Source organism: Lissotriton helveticus, chromosome 3_1 (assembly GCF_964261635.1).
Source record: "Lissotriton helveticus chromosome 3_1, aLisHel1.1, whole genome shotgun sequence".
Lineage (NCBI taxonomy): Eukaryota > Metazoa > Chordata > Amphibia > Caudata > Salamandridae > Lissotriton > Lissotriton helveticus.
The window spans coordinates 1,740,407,896-1,740,421,005 of NC_136061.1; positions in this window are offsets into that span (position 1 = coordinate 1,740,407,896).

Genomic DNA, 13,110 nt, shown 5'->3' on the forward strand with positions numbered 1-13,110 from the left:
CCCTCACCTCACCCTCACTCACCCTCACTCACCCTCACCCCTCCCTCACCCTCACCCCCTCCCTCACTCACCTCACCCTCCACTCACCCACCCCCACCCTCACTCACCACCCTCCCCGAACCTCACCCCTCACCCTCACTCACCTCCTCACCCTCAACCCTCCTCACCCTCACCCTCACTCACCCTCAACCCCTCACCCTCACTCACCCTCACCCTCACTCACCCTCAACCCCTCCACCCTCACCACCCTCACCCCTCACCCCTCCACCTCACTCTCCCCACCCCTCACTCTCACTCACCTCACCACACCCTCACTCACCCTCACCCCTCACCCTCACCCACCACACTCCCCAACCCCACCCTCACTCACCCTCCACCCTCACTCACCCTCAACCCCTCACCCTCACTCACCCTCACTCACCCTCACTCACCCCAACCCTCCTCACCCTCCCCACCCTCACTCACCCTCACCCCTCACCCTCAACCCCACCCCACTCACCCTCACCCTCACCCTCACTCACCCTCACCCTCCCACCCTCACCCTCCTCACCCCCAACCCCTCACCCTCACTCAACCCCTCACCCTCACTCACCCTCAACCCCTCACCCTCACTCACCCTCAACCCCTCACCCTCACTCACCCTCACCTCCTCTCACTCACCCTCAACCCCTCACCCTCACTCACCCTCACTCCCACCCTCACACCCTCACCCTCACTCACCCTCACCACCCCACTCACCTCTCACCCTCACTCACCCTCACCACCCTCACTCACCCTCACTCACCCTCACTCACCCTCACCCTCACCCCCTCACCCTCACCTCACCCTCACACCCTCACCCTCACCCTCACTCACCCTCACCCCTCACCCTCACCCTCACTCACCCTCAACCCCTCACCCTCCCACTCACCCTCACTCACCTCACCCTCAACACCCGCACCCTCACTCACCCTCACTCACCCTCACCCTCACTCACCCTCACCCCACTCACCCTCACTCACCCTCACCCCTCACCTCACTCACCCTCACCCACCCTCACCCTCACCCTCCCCACTCACCCTCCCCACCCCCCTCACTCACCCTCAACCCCTCACCCTCACTCACCCTCAACCCTCACCCTCACTCACCCTCACCCCTCACCCTCAACCCTCACTCACCCTCACTCACCCTCACTCACCCTCAACCCCTCACCCTCACTCACCCTCACCTCACCCTCACCCTCACTCACCCTCACCCTCACCTCACCCTCAACCCTCACCCTCACTCACCCTCACTCACCCTCACCCTCACTCACCCTCAACCCCTCACCCTCACTCACCCTCAACCCCTCACCCTCACTCACCCTCAACCCTCACCCTCAACACCTCACCCTCACCCTCACTCACCCTCACCCTCACCCTCACTCACCCTCAACCCCTCACCCTCACTCACCCTCACTCACCCTCACCCTCACTCGCCCTCACCCCTCACCCTCACTCACCCTCAACCCCTCACCCTCACTCACCCTCAACCCCTCACCCTCACCCTCACTCACCCTCAACCCCTCAACCCCTCACCCTCACTCACCCTCACCCTCACTCACCCTCAACCCCTCACCATCACTCACCCTCAACCCCTCACTCACTCACCCTCACTCACCCTCACCTTCACTCACCCTCAACCCCTCACCCTCATTCACCCTCCCTCACCCACCCTCACTCACCCTCACTCACCCTCACTCACCCTCACCCTCACTCACCCTCACTCACCCTCACCCTCACTCACCCTCACCTCACTCACCCTCACCCTCACTCACCCTCACCCTCACTCACCCTCAACCCCTCACCCTCACTCACCCTCAACCCCTCACCCTCACTCACCCTCAACCCTCACCCTCACCCTCACTCACCCTCAACCCCTCACCCTCAACCCCTCACTCACCCTCACTCTCACTCACCCTCAACCCCTCACTCACCCTCACTCTCACTCACCCTCAACCCCTCACTAGTGAAGTAGTGTGGCTCACTGGTTAGAGGCGGCAGACCCGAGAGCAGAGAACGGCCCGGGACCAGGGTTCGATTCCCGGCGCGGCAGGTTTCTGGACCAGGGTCAGCGGACTCGATAATTCTCTCGCCTCGGTGCCCACTCTGATCAGCGTTCACACTCGGCAACTCTGGGCATTAGCTTGCCTCATCTTCACTAACGGCCCCACCAGACCGCCGGGGATGCCTGGTCTCACCCTGGAGATACCCATTAAGGGACCATCTCTCAGGGAAGCTAGGAAGGGTTTCGCAGCGGTCGAAGCGCCTTGGGACCCTACGGGTAAGTAGTGCGCTATATAATGCCTATACATTTACATTTACATTTACCCTCACCCACCCTCACCCTCACTCACCCTCACTCACCCTCACTCACCCTCAACCCCTCACCCTCACCCACCCTCACCCTCACTCACCCTCAACCCCTCACCCTCACCCTCACTCACCCTCACTCACCCTCAACCCCTCACCCTCACTCACCCTCAACCCCTCACCCTCACTCACCCTCACCCTCTCACCCTCACTCACCCTCAACCCCTCACCCTCACTCACCCTCACTCACCCTCACCCTCACTCCCCCTCACTCACCCTCACTCACCCTCACCCACCCTCACCCTCACTCACCCTCACCCTCACTCACCCTCAACCCCTCACCCTCACTCACCCTCACCCTCTCACCCTCACTCACCCTCAACCCCTCACCCTCACTCACTCACCCTCACTCTCCCTCACTCACCCTCACCCTCTCACCCTCACCCTCACCCTCACTCACCCTCACTCACCCTCACCCTCACTCACCCTCACTCACCCTCAATCCCTCAACCTCACTCACCCTCACTCACCCTCCAACCCTCACTCGCCCTCACCCACCCTCACCCTCACTCACCCTCAACCCCTCACCCTCACTCACCCTCAACCCCTCACCCTCACCCTCACTCTCCCTCAACCCCTCACCCTCAACCCCTCACTCACCCTCACCCTCACTCACCCTCACCCTCACTCACCCTCACTCACCCTCAACCCCTCACCCTCACTCACCCTCAAACCCTCACCCACCCTCACCCACCCTCACCCTCACTCACCCTCAACCCCTCACTCACCCTCAACCCCTCACCCTCACCCTCACTCTCCCTCAACCCCTCACCCTCAACCCTCACTCACCCTCACTCTCACTCACCCTCACTCACCCTCAACACCTCACTCTCACTCACCCTCACTCACCCTCAACCCCTCACCCTCACTCACCCTCACTCACCACCACCCTCACCCTCACTCACCCTCAACCCCTCACCCTCACTCACCCTCACCCTCACTCACCCTCAACCCCTCACCCACCCTCAACCCCTCACCCTCACCCTCACTCACCCTCAACCTCAACCCCTCACCCTCACTCACCCTCAACCCCTCACCCTCACTCACCCCCAACCCCTCACCCTCACTCACCCTCACTCACCCTCAACCCCTCACCCTCACTCACCCTCACTCACCCTCACCCTCACTCACCCTCAACCCCTCACCCTCAACCCCTCACTCACCCTCACTCTCACTCACTCTCTCACCCTCACTCACCCTCAACCCTCACCCTCACCCTCACCCACCCTCACCCTCACCCTCACTCACCCTCACCCTCCCTCACCCTCACTCACCCTCACCCTCACTCACCCTCAACCCCTCACCCTCACCCACCCTCACCCTCACTCACCCTCAACCCCTCACCCTCACCCTCACTCACCCTCCCTCACCCTCAACCCCTCACCCTCACTCACCCTCAACCCCTCACCCTCACTCACCCCTACCCTCACTCACCCTCTCATCCTCACTCACCCTCAACCCCTCACCCTCAATCACCCTCAACCCCTCACCCTCACTCACCCTCAACCCCTCACCCTCAACCCCTCACCCACCCTCACAACACATATTGTGTTACAATAGGTGTCACATTTGCGAAAGATAAAACTATTGGCATTGTAAATAACAAAGCTATTAATTTCGCTATTTCAAAACAAGCACATAAATAAAAAATGTGTCCTTTACAATACCAATAGCTCAAACTTTCCTAATGCGAGACCTATTGCATTGCTGTGCTTCTCTCCCCTGCTGCACTCTCCTGCTCTCTAGAGATGTGGCCTAACGACCAGAGCTGCCATCTAAGTCACGTAAATACAAAACATGTTGCATTCCAAATGCTATAGGTGTCACATTCGTGAAAGTTATAACTATTGGCATTGTAAATGACAAAGCCATCAATTTAGCAATTTTAAAAACCAACAAATAAATAAAATATGTCATTTACAAGACCAATAACTCCAACTTTTCTAATGCGAAACCTATTGCATTTGCAATGCTTGTTGTTACAGGGAAGCTTCATTGCATTTTTTCTGATCTCAGAACTTGCTAAAAAATGCAGTTCCTACCAGTGATGATCAAAACATGATGTTTACATAGACTACAGAAGTGTCAACATCTGCCATGTAAATATTGAGGAAGTATTGAAAGCATAGCATGGTCCCTCAATGCAGGCAAGATCACAACTAACACCCCAAATTCACCAAGGGTGAAGGCATCCATTGGTAACCAAAGAACGCAAACCGGTCTCATCTAGGACTTGTCCAAACAAAACTGTCATTCTAGAACCACTGCATCGAGTACTCAAGAACTATTATGAAGATGGGACAGTATTAACTGCAGAGGGCCATCTAACCATTGTACTTGTTGCTCTTAGCTCTCAGTGATAATATGCCAAAGGTGTTAACTTTCACCGATAGAGGAAGACCAGCAAATGCCTGGTAAACAACAAACCAAAACGATCCAAAAGTCAAGACGTGTGGTGTCAGACAAACTGTGGGAAGTATAAGGATCCACATGTTGATTCTGGTGTGGAGGCGCCATACCAGAGTTGACAAGTTTCACACAATGAAGCAGATTAACATGTTTTTTGAGTCATGCATCCGGTTGGAGAACAGAATGGTAATGTGGTAATGGAAGAGGTGGGGTATGGGCATGAGGAGGCTGAGTGTTGGACTTGATCCTCTCTGCATGGTCACCCCCAAAAGCTTTGCCTTCACCTCTCCTGTTTTCTGAATTTATGCACTTTGCCACTGGTAACCAGTGATAAGGTGCGTGTGCCCTCTCCCTAAAACATAGTAAAAGTTGCCAATACCTAATTGACACATTTAATTTTTCTTAAGTCCATAGTAAATGGTGCTGCACATACCCAGGGCCTCTAAATTAATTGCTACTAGTGGCCTGCAGCACTCATTGTGCTACTCACTAAAGTAGCCCTTTAAAACATGTTTCAGGCCTGCTAATGTAGCCTGTAGTGCCATTTTGACCTTGCAAAATAAACGTATTCCCCGGCCTATACCTTCCCTTTAAATACTTAAAAACACACCTAAATTAGGCTCTAACAACTCCTAGGGCTGGTAGGACATGGCAACTTACGTTTACATGTCTGGGCAGTGAACAACTCCTAAAGTTGTTTTTCAGTAGGGTGCAGCCTATCTCTCCCATTGACTAACACCAGGTTACCTTATTTCATTTAAGAAGTGCTAACTATGGATTGGGAGAAAATAGAGAGATGCTGTTTAATTAATTGTAATTTAAAGTCCTCTGGTTTCAAGCGAGTGTCTGAGGTCACATAACTGTGAATGGCTCAGCAGTTGTAGTTTGTGTATTCCTTCCAGACAGTGACACAAAATAAGTTTAGGTGTGTATAGGATTGGCCATACTGACAGGAGGACTGGGAAGGGCTGTACTTAATTGCACCTGCATTTCAAAGGGTTCTGATACATATACACTAAAAAGAATCTGACATCAGACCTGTCTGCTTTTTGTCACCACAAGACAGTTTGGAGCCTTAACATTGAAAGGGAAGAACTTTTAGCAACCGGATGTGGGAGGTAGGACAGGGAGTCCCCCCCACATAAAGGCTGGCACCACGTTTAAATATTGGACCTCCAGAGCCACTCTTCAGATCATTTCTTGACTTGTAGAAGACTCAGAAGAAGGACTGCTCTGCTGCCCTGTTGCTGGAAGGACTGCCATGCTACCTGAGGAAGGAAGACTGGACCACTTCCATTCAACACAGGACCACCAGAGTAACTCCAAGGGTCAGCTTACTTGCCCCCTGTCTGAGCTACAGGGTCACAACAAGCTCCAGAGACCAGTCCTGCATATTCACCACTGATTGGACCCAACTGGACCTGCATGTGGCCTGCTGCTGGCCACTGCTGGAGTGTGTATTGATCCTCAATATGTACCCCCCAGGTCCTGGACCCTTGGCTGGCATCAGAGTGCACTCTTGTCTAACTGAGGGATACCTCGAAACCAACACAAAATGATGCACCTCATGCAGCACCTCACCTCACAGCACCTTGCAGCTCCTGATCAGAAGCCTCACCGAAGCCGACACAGCACAATCCATGAAGTCACAGTACCCCACATCACAGCACTTCACAACTCTTGATTGGTGGCTACATCGGAACTGACACGCAACATGATTCAATTCAATGAAGGACCTCTATTGCTACACCTCACATCTCCTGCTTGGCAGCCTCATCAGAACCAATGCAGTCCAACGTAACTTGGTGCTGAACCTTGTAGCATAGCACATTGAAGCTCCTGATTGGCAGCCTTATCTGAAGCGATGCAGAGTGACACAGGACCTTGCATTTCAGCCTTAAGTACAACCATGTACACTATCCAGTGGACCAAACCCAGTCCTCTACCCCGCCTGAGCTCCATTGTGGTCGGTGACTTGTCCATGTCTGGCGTGACCTGATAACAACAATTTGCTCTTTCTGCATTGGGTGCTCTTTTCCCCAGAACCTTTAAAACTCAAAAACTCTGGTTCTACTGATTGAGTTTACTTGTTTTGGTGCCATTTTATTTATTGAAATGTATTCTACTGTTCTAAATTGGAGTGGGAATTTTCATTTGTTGTGTTTTCACTTTCTTCAAGTTTGTGTGCTGCATAAATCCTTTACACACTGCCTCTAAATTAAGCTTGACTGCTTTTATGCAAAGCTACCAGAGGGTTACGCATGTGTTAATTTAGTGACTTTTTGTTGTTCACTCTAAAACGGATTGTGTTTACTATTTGAGTTGGGCTTCCACCCCTCTCAACTAATAGCCCAAATAAGGTCGGGACATAGGAAACGTGCTACAAATGTGCACTGGACTAAGTTGAAAGCTTACAGAAGACTCTACCCAGGCAGAAGAGGAAGGAACGTTTCTTGCATTGTCAGACAGGGTGTTCTGAGATGGCTCACTCAGCATTTGCATCACCTGAAATATCCTCTGTGTTCAAGTTCTCGGCCACCCGTAAAGGGGCTCTGTTGGCTGCCTACAGTACTATGAGTAGCATGAATGACAGTGGCAAGATCATGGAATGGAACGTTGGTCAAAAGATGACAATCATGGGCTTCTTCTTTACCATGTGAACATCATAATTTCCAGAAAGGAGCTTGTACAAACCTTATTACTTGCCTGCTTCAGGATGCTGGTTTGCCCATAGGATTTTAACAGAGGTACCTAATCCAAGATGAAGTGGAGTTTTTCTCTCTATTGTCAGATCCTTTTATTACTAAATGCAAGATGGGCTTTCCAAGTGAATAGTGCTTTGTGTTGCATTAATGTTAATGTTAATGTTAATAATTATTTATAGAGCGCACTCACACCGAGTGGCTTCATGGCGCTAACTGGGTCAATATACTGTCCAGGTATTGTTTAATTGTATGCTTGCAGGAATAGCCAGGTCTTAAGCGACTTCCTAAATTGCAAAAGGTCAGTGCTGGACAGTATTTCCAGTGGGTAGGATTTCCATAATTTAGGGGCAAGGACTGCAAATCTGCATCCTCCTTGGCGTACACGCTTAAATGTTGGAATGCTGAGAAGTGAGAGGTGGGCAGAACGAAGACTGCGTGAAGGAGAATCCCTAAGTATCAGGCTGGTGATAAAAGCAGGACTATTGTCATGCAGAGCTTTAAAAATGAGACAACCCGTTTTAAAAGCACAGCGCTGGAAACTAGGGACCCAGTGTAGTTTCCTCAAAAGAGGCGTAGCAGGTTGCCATCTCGGTTGTCGAAAAACCAACCGGGCTGCATGATTTTGAACTAGCTGCAGACGTTTAAACAAATAGAGTGGCATGCCCAGATACACAGAGTTGGTATAATCCAGATGTTTTTTGTATACAAAAAGAGGGAGAGGAGATCTTCATGGATCTAGAGGGCAAAATTACCACTCGGGACAAGTGGAAGGTCCAGGCCGCAGTGTTGGCCCTCAGATATGTGATACCAAAGAGAGGACTGGGCTGTTCCTGGGGTGTAGGTGCAGGTCACTGGGATGTGGATATGCAAAGGTGGTTAAATGGTAACCACCCAGTGGGTATCCATTTTGTTGGATATATTGGCCTCACACACCCTTGCAGGTGTCACGCTTCATCATGGGCAATGCTCCTCGTTGGGTGGGCGGTGCAATACCCAACGGGCTACACCTCAAAGAGGGGCTCTTTGGCGGAGATCTTTTTATCCAACTGCCCATGGGTGAAGTGTGGGTGAGGGGCCAGAATAGTAGTAGACGGAATGTGAAATATAAAATAACGCAGTACCTTCACTTTTTAGTATAGTCTTGAGTGCGGAAAACATCACTTTCCAGACCTCCCAGACTAACTATTGTTTTAGTTAGCGCATGGGACCACCCGAATAAAGTTCCTTCTGGTACCCCTGCGTTATTTTATATTTCACATTCTGTCTACTACTATTCTGACCCCTCACCCACACTTCACCCATGGGCTAGAGAAGGAATTAAAATCCGGTCATCGTGTGAATCATGGTAGTGATTCCCAGGGAGAAAAAAGTCCTCCTATTCTGTAGTACGGCATAGAAAACAGAAAAAGGGAGAAAAAAAGGGAGAAAAAAAGAGAGGGGGTGGTGGCAGGAAAAAACGTAAAGAGAAAACACCGAACAAAACACACTACCTGGAGTTTCTCTTAGAAAAATATAGATCAAAGGTGTTTGATAACAGTATGATCTTTGTTGGAAATATTGATAAAGAGAAACAGATGCAGAAAATACATGCTCTTTCGAACGTATTACCCACAAAACAAACGGACAACAGGTGATGCAAAGCGTTTATGATAAGCAAACTCTTACCCTCATGTGCGGCAGGATTATTACTGCCATGAAGGAGCACCCGGTATGGGTCTGTGCTGGAACCCGGTATTTAGGCGTGTCCAGCGGTCTGGGCTTCGATATTGCGAAAGTAAATTGGTAACTCTAAAACGTGAGTTTACAAGTGACATTTAAATATTTGTACATTAGCTCTGTGGCCTACTGTAAAACACTTAAAAATCAAGCGCTCGATATGGATAAGGAAAAGCGACCTACCAATAGTCTATGGCAGTCGTGTAGTAACCGGGAGGAGAATTCTGTGGAAATACCGATTCAAAGGCGGATACACCTAGGACCGGTAACAAACAAAAACAGTGGACCAAAAAGGTGTTACATATGCGTGGCCCAGAAACGTTTAGTTCCATAACTATTTAAAAACATACATGGTGACCGGCTTACCTAATTGGTACCTGTCTCCCTCTCGTGGTTCCCGGCGCCGTCTAACAGGGACGGTCATGTGACCGGAGGTTGCCGGGAGTTAAGAGCATGTATTTTCTGCATCTGTTTCTCTTTATCAATATTTCCAACAAAGATCATACTGTTATCAAACACTTTTGATCTATATGGACTAAGTGCAGGGCGTGGTTTTGATAGATACGTGTTAGGGTATCAAACCACTGTTTCAAAAGTCAACATGTTTCGGAGGTCAGAGCCCCCTTCTTCAGGACAAGGGTTAATGCACTTACCCTCCCCTTACTCACATGTAAGATGTAAAAGTGAAAATAAAAATTACAACAATGTGTAATGTTCCTCACAATGTTAAATGTTAGTGAGTGTCGTTGCGCCCAATTGGCGTATGAACCTGTGGAGACAAAATCATAGATAAACATACAGATCTATATTTCACAGGTTGAAAGAGAAGAATCATGCTTCTCTGAAAAAACATCAGGTACAACCAAAAAATAAATGGAACCTGGAAAGGAAAAAGAAAAAGGACACTACAAACATACTCACACACAACACCAACATTACTCTCTGCTCAGGTGGAAGGAGAGCAAAACAGAAAGGAATAAAAATCTTACTTAAAGTTCCCAAATACAGGACTTCATGAGCCTTAGCGTATATTGGGGAATCCTTCCTTTCTAATCAGAGAACCTAAGAAATCAATATCAGGGGTTCAGTAGGAAGAATTTCTCATGAAAGCGCCACAATTACAGTGAGGAACTGCTTCTCTCAGTAGTCTATAACTCACGGTTACTGCAACAGCTAATCGCCTGCCTTCCCTCAACGTGGCTCCGATGAAGTGAGCTACAAAGGAATCGAGGCACTTATATATATTGTGCCTGTAGTTAATTAATGATGATTAATTGAATAATGCAACCCGGGGGAAGCCCAAATACGGAGATAACAACCTCCGAGCGTCCGGTGATGCGCTAGCGCCTTTCGCTACTCTGTCGTGCATGCGCATTGCCGCTCCAGAGGAACGCATGCGCGGCAGGCGGGGCTGCCGCGCATGCGTCGACGGAGACACTTCGTTTAGACACGAAGCAATCGGCTTTGCAGTTAAACGCCTGATGGTAAATGGCGCTTTTAGAAATAAATTCACAGGGACATGCCTTTGGAAGAAAATAAAGTATGCGCAAATAAGGCAGGGCATACAGGCAATTTTATAGCTAGAGGCCAAGCAGAGTAAGCAACCATGACAGCAGTGGTGAATTAAAACACTTTTTGGAGATGTATTCGGATCAGCAATTAGATGGACTGCCTTCACGTTAGGACTTAACATATGGTGATTATTTAGTTGGTCCCGAAGGGATACATCCTCAATCACAACTCGGTGATACCTCGTTGTACTGATGTATTAATCCAGATGAACCCCGCAGATACATTTGTTGTATGTAACCACACGTATACACAAACAAATTGTGATGGGTAGTCAGATTGAGATTTATCTGAGAAGGTTCCATGGAATGGAATCGTTCAGCCCAGTGGTGTCGGTTCCCAACCGAAACACCCACCGTTGTTCTTTTTCTAGGAGACCTATCTCTGAGGGCAGTTGTTCAATGATTGTCCACTGTAGCTCATTCACACAGTGTTGATGTTCAATAAAATGGGTTGACATCTTGGTCGTTAGTTTTTTACACCTGATGTTGCTTTTGTGTTCATTTAACCTGACCCTTACAGGTCTGGTGGTCATCCCCACATATTCCTTTCCACATGGGCAGGTAATTAGGTAGACAACATTTTTACTGTTGCAGTTCGTAAATGCACGTTGTTCCCATGTTGTCCCATTAGTAAAGGTTAGATTCTGGCTCTTTTTTGTGAGGTGGCAGTTATTACAGTTGCCACACGGGTAGTGCCCATGTACGCCTTGCAACCTCGTCTGATCCTTGGTAGGAGGGGGTGGTCTTGTATGAACGAGTATATCTCTTAGGTTCCTACCCCTTCTGTGTGCAAAAAGAGGTTTCTCCAGAGTCAAACCACCACTCGTTAAAGTGCGCCAATGTTTGTGGACCAATTTTGTCACTTGGTTGCTGACCGGACTGTATGTGGTAACACAAGTGCTCCTGCGTATTCGCGAGTCGTAGCACGCCGCATCCCGTAGAGGGGTGCGAAGGCCCCGATGATGAAGCATGACACCAAGGGGCCTGTTGGTGTGTGAGGGGCATTTAAACAATACTGTGTGTTCCCCATTACTCTAGGGATCACTATCACCTTGAGTGGATTCCACTTTGTTTATTCGTATGACTCGGGAGACTGAATCCACTGACTCTCTCTCTCTCCCCCCTTCTGTTAAAATTTGTTTATAGACAGCGTGCAGCTGTGGGAGTCCCCTTCCCTTTCCCTTCGGACCTACACTCATACTCTTTCACACGCAACCACTTTAATTCTTTGAAAAAACCTTCCTGCTCTCCTCATCTGTCAACATGGAGGATGAACATGGACTGACTTTTAGTGAGGATGATATTGACCGCATTCTAGCAGATGATAAACCTTTTGAAGGCCTCAGCAATAGCGACCCAGGGCCTGCAGTAGCCGATTGGGATGAGCTGATGAACACCCGCAAGATCCAAATCAGGACAGCCCTTCATGGCTTACTGATGAGGGAATACTTGCGAAACAAGATGGCCCCGCAAGGTTTATTGGTCAAAACTGAACCGTTTATTTTCCAGGACGACCTTGTTTTTAAACAGGCATGGTCACTTATCTCTTGGCACTGCAACAGGGATTGGCTGGTACTTATAGTCCAGACTGCAGCTAGGAAGTCAGTAGAGCTAAAAGTAGAGATCCAAAGACTTGAGGTACAGCTAAAGGCCTTCATTTCACCAACGGATCTTAAAAAGGGCTTAGAGGAACTAAACCAACAAATGAAAGAATTTGAGGCCGGCTTGAAACAAAGCAAATTTAACAAACTGAAAAAAGACAAAGACCGCTTTACCCCTGAGAGAGCCTACCCTTATACTCGAGCAGATTATGTCATGAAAGACAACATGAGTGATACAGATAGTGTTAACTCAGATGGCAGTAACTCCAGTAACAAATCGGGAGGTTTCCAGCAACAAAAGCAAAGAGGCGGCTTTCGTCAACGAAGAGCCCAATTCCCACGTCAAAGAGGTTGGCGTGGCTTTCAAGGTCCTCAATTTAACCCTTATCAACCTCCTTTTCAATTCCCGCAATATCAGTTTGTCCCTCCTCAAATGGGACAAATGTACCCCCAGTGGGTTCCAGACCAAATCAATGTACCCCAGAATCAACAACCTTTTTTATCTTGGGGCCAGGGATCCCGCAGAGGGCGGAACAAGAAGGGCAACAACGTGAATTGGCAACCCACAGAGGAGTCAGACCCACGTGTAGTAACAAGGAGCATGGCAGCCAATCAGGCATCAACAAGCCACAGGGGGACCTAGTTATTAATATAACCCCGTGGCCTCTTACGGATCTGCAAAAGGAGGTACTGAACAAAGGCCTGGGTTATGTCCCCA